General features: G+C 36.4%; 1 protein-coding gene and 1 pseudogene across 2 annotated transcripts in view; one reads left to right on the top strand and one right to left on the bottom strand.

Annotated features, from left to right (window-relative positions):
- Positions 1–7,500, bottom strand: part of LOC144444175 (elongation factor 1-alpha) — a 322,176-nt gene that overhangs the window by 264,225 nt on the left and 50,451 nt on the right. The gene's annotated exons all lie outside the window — the stretch shown is intronic.
- The window catches only part of LOC144444176 (uncharacterized), a 45,133-nt pseudogene continuing 40,350 nt past the window's right edge, over positions 2,718–7,500 (top strand). The window contains exon 1 of the transcript XR_013481830.1: positions 2,718–2,868. The product of XR_013481830.1 is annotated as an uncharacterized LOC144444176 (transcript). The remainder of the gene's footprint in view (positions 2,869–7,500) is intronic.

The raw sequence follows: 7,500 nt of genomic DNA, 5'->3' as shown, positions 1-7,500 counted from the left end.
TTTTTTGTCTTGAATTATTGTTATCATGATAAAAAGTATGTTCAAGTTAGTGTGGGGTAACACTTACATATTGGGTTGCGAAACTTCTGCACAGTTTGTCTATTTCACAACATTTGAAATGATCTAGGGTAGCATTATTGATTATTTTCTCTTGCATATTTGTTACGATAAAAAAAAAGTCCTTTAGTGTGAGTAACCCTCGGAGTTTAACCTCTAGAAACCTAGACTGTGGCCGGGTTCAACGAAACGCAGCTTTCCGACCTCGTGGGATATGATCAACAAGTGAGTCACGGTGTCAGACAGGTCACACAGAAAACAGTGGTTTCAACGACCCCCACAAAACCGATCAACTGCTGATGAGTTGATTCCAATTACACATCTACATAGTCTGCACGACTCGTATACATTGCAGGAACTGGTTGGTCATCAGCTTGGCTACCAGTACGGATCATACGATAGTAGCTGCCCGATAACTTGGAAGGACGCTGAGGATATGATGCAACTAACTGAAAAATATAAAATTCCTTCCGTGTACGGCGTCAGCCTCCTTTACTGTGTATACCTTGGAGTAAAGGCTTTACCAGGCTCTTCTCTGTCGCATCAGCATCGCGCATCTTTCTTTAATAGTGAGAGTACTGTCTTGGCCAAGTAAACTTGAACTTGACATTAATTTTACAATGACTGACCTTCGCCCTGAACATAAACATATAAGAGCTTATATGTGCAATGAAGTGATATAGGAGAGTTATGTTACACCACAAAGACGAGCGCGCATCGCGAATTGATGATTTTGTTTGCGTGTCGCGCAAAAACAAAGTCAAGTCTTATGAAATTACTGGAGACAAGTAATAATTTTCATAATGAGAACAGTGTGTTTACGGTGTAAAGTCTCTGACTCGCAAACTCTCATATGTGAAAAAGTAACCCAAAACTCGTGGCTAAAACCCATGACGTCATCGGCGATGTTTTTAACAGCCTGAGAAAATTCTACAGCAGTTGATAAAATCAATGGTTGACTTTATCAAACTTCGTATTCGAAAAAATGATCACATGATGCATCCGTCATCATAAGAAGTGGACTTTTAAAAATGGAAGCCAGACAATTGGCGACTTTTTTTTTTCTTCATTTTTGCAATTTAATAAAGAAGCTGTGAGAGAGTAAGTCACCAGGGGAATAATAACAAAATATATTGCCTGGGTACATACAGCCGGAGTAATTAACGTGAAGTCTGAGCTGTGGGAAAGACTGGGAGATCTGTCAATACTTTCATAAAAAAAAGTTAGTTACTAAAAATAGACATTAGTAATCACCGTACATTAGATTTATAATGTAAAGTATATCTATACGGAGTTTGATCGCTTTACCAGGGAAATGTGGGCAGCAATATCTGATTCCGTGTTGAGTGACAAAATACAGCAGCAATAAGCTACTTTAATATCATAAAAATTAAAAACCAACTTGTTGTCGTCCGAATGTCAATATTTACTTTGAAAGAGCTATAGAGATAATGACAGAGGCAATTAGTTACAGAAATAGCAACGGAGACAACTTTATAGTAACAATTATGGCTATGAACGCGGTTTTTTTTTATATGAAAACAAAACGATCGAAAGTGCATTAAAAAGATGCAAAAAATGCCTTCGTGATGTCAGTGCAAAACACAATGAAATCTTTATGCGTTTTGTTTTGCCGAAGGGGGTTAGGAGGCAATGAACGGACGGCGAGAGGGTTTCGGTTACTTTGGCTTGCTAGTGATGCCTTCTGAGAGGAAGCCATGAAGGTGGACAAACGGTTGGTCGTTGTCGTGTGTACTCATATTTGGGGCCATTCATGATATGGGTGTAACTGCGTCATTGTAGATCACCCTGGCTGAGAATGACTCACTACTGACCAACTCGTAGAGGAACACATGTATGCTGTAATCTGAGAGGAAAGTGAAAGCCAACGTTCGGGGTTTCGGTGGCCTTGTAATGCATGGCCTCGACAATCGAGGCACGTATCTCTTGTGACCAGGCACCCATGACGGAAAGTAAGCTTACTTTGTTTAAGGAATTAGACAAAGGCGTACAATTAGAATTCTAGCAAAACTTGACTCTTTTTCCTGTGTTTAATCTCATTGTTGCCAAGTTGGCAATAAATAATACAGACTAATCTCCACGCATGCTATCACTGACAAGCTTCTAGTGAAAACTTATACCCAAATAAAAATAACTCGGGTTCCCACACAAAAAGTTGAAGGGCTATACATTGCTTTATACCATGGGAAAATCGGACCCATAATTTATTTTATAATTGCAATAAGGTCGTCGGTGTCACTTTTACTTTTCCCGGAATTCAGCATCAGAGCCTGCTCAAACGTTCACATATATTTGCCACAAATAATGAAAACCGCACTTTATATATAAAGTCCTCGACAAGAGAGTGTCAAATTTCCGTCTACATTTATAAAGTTGAAAATTGCACTGCTGCCATAAAGAAGTCGTGTATGTGTTTTTAGCGGTACTGGGAATTTGTCGCCACCCAACTTGTCGAAACTAATTTCCATTTCAAAGCTAGCAGCGATGGGTTATACAGTCTGTCTCAACTGCGCGAAGTGTCAACTAAAGCGAACTTCTAATTATTAACCAATGAAAAGTTAATAACAAATTGGGTAAACTACTGGTTCTACGCGGGCTAATGTACGCATGCGTGCAGCGTACCAGATGGGGAGTATTTTGGAGGAAATTTTCAAGTAGCTAGGTTCACTTCTTCAGTTGATTTCAAGCTGAACGAATCGCCTAACTACTTGTTCAAGATGCCAAGAGCTTTCTTAGTGAAACAAGAAAAAGCTGGATCCAGATCACCGGAGCCATGCCACAGTGTTATAGGTAGGCCGAAACTGTTTGAATGTATGGCTGAGCAGACTACACCATTTTAACGGTGCACACGATATTTTCTTTGGGTTGCCACATTGCACATTAACTGTCAAGCAAACCAACTGGTTTTACTGAAATAAGTATTAATTTCTTGTAAACGTATGTAAACTTTAAGTAGGCACTTGTATAAAATATCCAGTAGGCGTAGAAAGGAATACTCATAGTCATAGTCAAACTCCCTGCCGCTTACGTTGTTGAATTTCTCCGTGTACGTGTACATGAAATATTGCGGCGACATTGTATACTTGACCCGTGGATGTATTATATACAGCGTTGGTGTTTTGATGTTTTGGCAACGCATGGGTGTACGATGTGTTGTTTTTTGAAACTCACATCTTTCTTGCAACCACGCTCGTTTCGGAGTCTGCATGACTTGTGCATTGTTATATATATCGACCATATAATTGAATTGAATAGACCGCTATACAAACACTTCCTTTGTTCAATGTAACATTTAAAAGAGTCACAAGTGCGCACACCCAGTCCAGTCGTCCTCAGGCTCAAAGACAACAATATAAACGCGGAAGTTAATCGTTGCAGTGCACACATGTACACGTTTGGCCTTCTGAAAATCACCGCTTTGCCAGATAGTCGTCCCCCAAAACACTCTCTTTATGCCATATCTATTTCACGACGGAGATAACGTTATCATAAAAATGACAAAAACAAACAATTTTAGATTATTTTTAGAGATAGGAATGTCTCCGTGTAACATCATTCGCAATTGCGCATCCAGTACATTTTTTTTTTGCGATACCACCCCAAGAAACAACCGTTTGGAACTGAATGAGATCACCATTTTACATGTAAATCCGGCTTTTCTATAAAATCGTGTTCTTGAGCATAGTTCATTTGGCACGATGAATGCTTACCAAATTGAGCGGGTTGGGATTACACGTCGTACACAATAGTGGTTGTCACAGGTACTATATAAGGTTACAATAGGTAAGGGTATTGAAACCACTAAAACATCCGTTTAGCGAAAACTCCTACCTTATTGCCCGGTAGAAATGGTTTGTTGAAGACCAAAAGGTTATCGTACACAATCATACAGCTTCTTGTTGCATAGTTTTGTTAGCAAGCACAAACTTCCTCGTTTTATTTAGCTTACTCAGAAATCTACCGTACACAGGAAATGTGGAAGTTTCACACCAGGAGGAAAAGACTTTTTATCCGTGCCTGATAAAGATGGCATGTATATTGTTGATGTGCTGTTGTCATAAGTACTCACATCTTCACAAATTTGGAAGATATAGAAACATATTTCAGGTATTTTTAACTGCAGCAGCAACTAAATTATTTCGAGCATCAGAACTTTAAGTTTTCTGTAAAGTGTTTCTTTTAAATACATATAAATTTGAGAAATTTTCATCGATAATATCATGGTTTTAAAGTCAAACAGGAAATTGAGAAAAAAATTTATCAGGGAGTGGTTCCTCTGTGCGGTTTGTTTTGACAAATTATCAACACACTTTTAAATAATTTTCTTTTATTCTGAAATAGATGTGTCAGAAAATTTTGTGAAAGCGAGCAAGGCAGTGGTTTTCATTGCCTATACAGTAGTATATTGTTTTGATTAATGTTACTTTAGGTGTACAGAAACCCCTGCATCTGCACAATAATTTTATTAGTCAATATTTTTTTACTGAAAACAAGGCACCCTTTGTGATATGTTGGTTGTTGTATGTTAAAATTGCATCAAGAAACTTTTACACCAATATTTGATTTAAAATATTTTCTATTTGTCAGTTTTCTGTTCTTTAATTTCATTGTCATGTGAGTAGCTATAAAAACAGAGAAAAATGATTTTCGTACTTTCAAAAACAAGGAAGATTTCTTATTTAGAAGAAAAGAAATAACAATTAAAGTCGTTTTGGTTATAATTCTTCCTAAGTTTGTAAACCTTTTTCAGGACTAGCGTTACCTAAAAGATATTTGATGGAAATTTCCAAACCACAGTGCAAACTCACAAACCAATGCAAAATATTTGTTAAGAATATTGACTGTAAAACGCAAGTAATATTTTGATGTTGTTTCTTAGTTGATAAAGAGACAGCATATGAACTGTTTCCATTTTTGGGGTGTGATTTGCATTAGGTTTCATTGCCGAAGAAAAAAATGGTAGAGAAAAATATTTCATACATTTAGTTAAGATGCTTAATATTTTTTCCAAAAGTAATTTTGAGAAGTAGATCTCACAGTTCTCGATAAAAATGAAAATTTTCGATACTCAATTGAAAATTGAACATGAAAACTTTTGTACTAAAACTTAAAAAGAAATTTGGTACTAGTAATTCTGAATGTGAGTGCATTTTTTCTCAAACTTTTCAGTTACCAAAAAGTACAAATTACTTCTGTTTTGTGCCGTGCCGTGCAGTGCAGTGCAGTGCTGTGAATGTTTACTTACCAAGTACAGATAGCTGCACAAGTCTTTTTAGCAATATGAAAAGTTGCCCAGTGTGCGTGAAAATGTGGCTTGTGTACGTGTTGTGACTGTGTCATACTTTGAGAATTAAAACTGGCAAAACTAAAAATATCAGTTACAATATCTATCTATCTTCACATGGGACATCAAATCATGCACTTATATGGACGAAATTCGACGAAAAAAATGAATATTCAAAAGAATACCAAACAAGTTGTCCGTGAAGAGTATCAGATGTTTCTTTGAAGGGGTATGTAACTTATATTATAGGGTATGAAACTGAGACAGTGTGCCAAGCCTCCCTTGGGGATTCATGTCTGGTCTGTTTTAGTTCATACGTACTTGATGCCTGGTTGGTTGCTTGTGATGATGTCATCTCAAACTATAGCTGCATCAATTTCCTTGTAAGGATAAAAAGTTACTTTTACCAGGGTGTCAAGTGAGCTGTCTTCAGGTTGCACAGCCAAAAAAGGAAATGAGTCGTGGGGAGGGAAGCTGGAAGAAAAATAAGCCAATCAAAATGTTGCATTATTAGTCATCTATTTAGGCAGAAGAGAGGAAAAAGACTGCAGCAACTTTTTGCATGATATGTCCCCACAGTTTTAAAAAGTTTATTTGGAAATTGAAGGACAAAAAATTGGCTTTCTAGAGTCCAGCCTTCTGTTGTTAGTCGATATTGGTTTACTGTATGTAAGTGCAATGATATCAGAAAAAGAAGTTAGAACTGATGAAAATGTAACACCTACACATGTTAAAACAAATTCAACAGAAGTAGTAGACATCTAACACCTTCCGTATTTAGAATTTACTGATATTTTTTTACCTCGGGGTAACTGTTATCTACAATTGCATCACAGGAAATCACAGGCCGGCAACGTTTCATTGCGACTACTGAAACTACTGCATACGTTGATAATGATAACTTTTGTAGGAAGTGAACTCAACAGATTGTCATCAGCTTATGAAAACAATTTTTTTAAGTTTCGTTGATAGCTAATCAACTGATTTTACAATATTTGTTAGTTCTGTTCTCTTTTCTTCATTCCTCATGTCACATTTCTGTATCATTCGTTTGGTATTTATATCATCTCTCAGTGCATTTTATATTGCTTTTTCTTGGTACGACTGTAAAACTAATAGTAAAAAAAGTTTACAATTCATATTTATTTATTGATTGATTCCTATAACATCTTTAGTTTCTCATTTAAATTTCATATATACATTTATTGAATGAGAAAGTGTAATATGTTTTTCAATCACTTGGTTCACACTGACCCGTAAGGGAAGTTTTTAAATTTTTAAACTGATGTTGATGTGAGGCAATTTTGACAGTATTAAAAATAACTACAGTAAAGTGTTCTAGAATATTGATATTATACAGGAGGTATTAAATAAAGAATGAATGTGTCCTAGTAGAAAGATAAACCGATAAGCTATGATTATTTTTGTTTTTGTGCGTCTTTTGCCAGTCTGACATATCGCTCCTACCCAATGTGGAGCCTATTGATGGATCATGTCTGACCTCTGAACCCAGCTGGCTGGACCCTGGGTGTCGATGACTAAACGTGGTCACTTCTGTAGCCAATTACATGGGAGTAGACTATAAACTCGATCACACCCTTGAAGAGTTTACGTAGCCACATCAAACGCACATTAGTTTTGGATCACGTTACACTTCTTCAAAGTTAAATGTAATATCAAAACTACATTAAATGATAATCACAAAAACAGTCGTAATACCATAAACTTTAATAGACTCAATTCCCCATAGAAACGCTTTTCCTTGTTCCCGAATTTTAACTCATTTTGTCAATACACCACTCATAGACAGACTTGGCCCCTCATCATAAAGTTTCATCTTATCGTGGGAAATCTGACTTTAATGTATGTGAATTTTTGAACTCATGAATATTTTTTATAAGTCGTGAAATTGTTCAAGGTCTTTTTTTTGTAGGCTGAAGGGATGAGGATTAACAACCAAGTACATCACAGAAAAGTTGACTGTGGAATTTGTTTGTGTAAGTCATTAATTTACAAACAGAATGTTGGTTGCTAGAAAGTGTTAAAGTAACAACTCTCTGATGTTTGTGATATGTTTGTTTTTCAATTTTCTTTGTTCAAGTGATGTTTGTATGTGATGTCCCTTTGATCTCTTTTCA

The sequence above is a fragment of the Glandiceps talaboti genome, chromosome 13 (assembly GCF_964340395.1).
Source record: "Glandiceps talaboti chromosome 13, keGlaTala1.1, whole genome shotgun sequence".
In the NCBI taxonomy this organism is placed as follows: domain Eukaryota; kingdom Metazoa; phylum Hemichordata; class Enteropneusta; family Spengelidae; genus Glandiceps; species Glandiceps talaboti.
The sequence above is the reverse complement of the archived record's forward strand: the minus strand, read 5'-3'. Positions and strand labels throughout refer to the sequence as shown.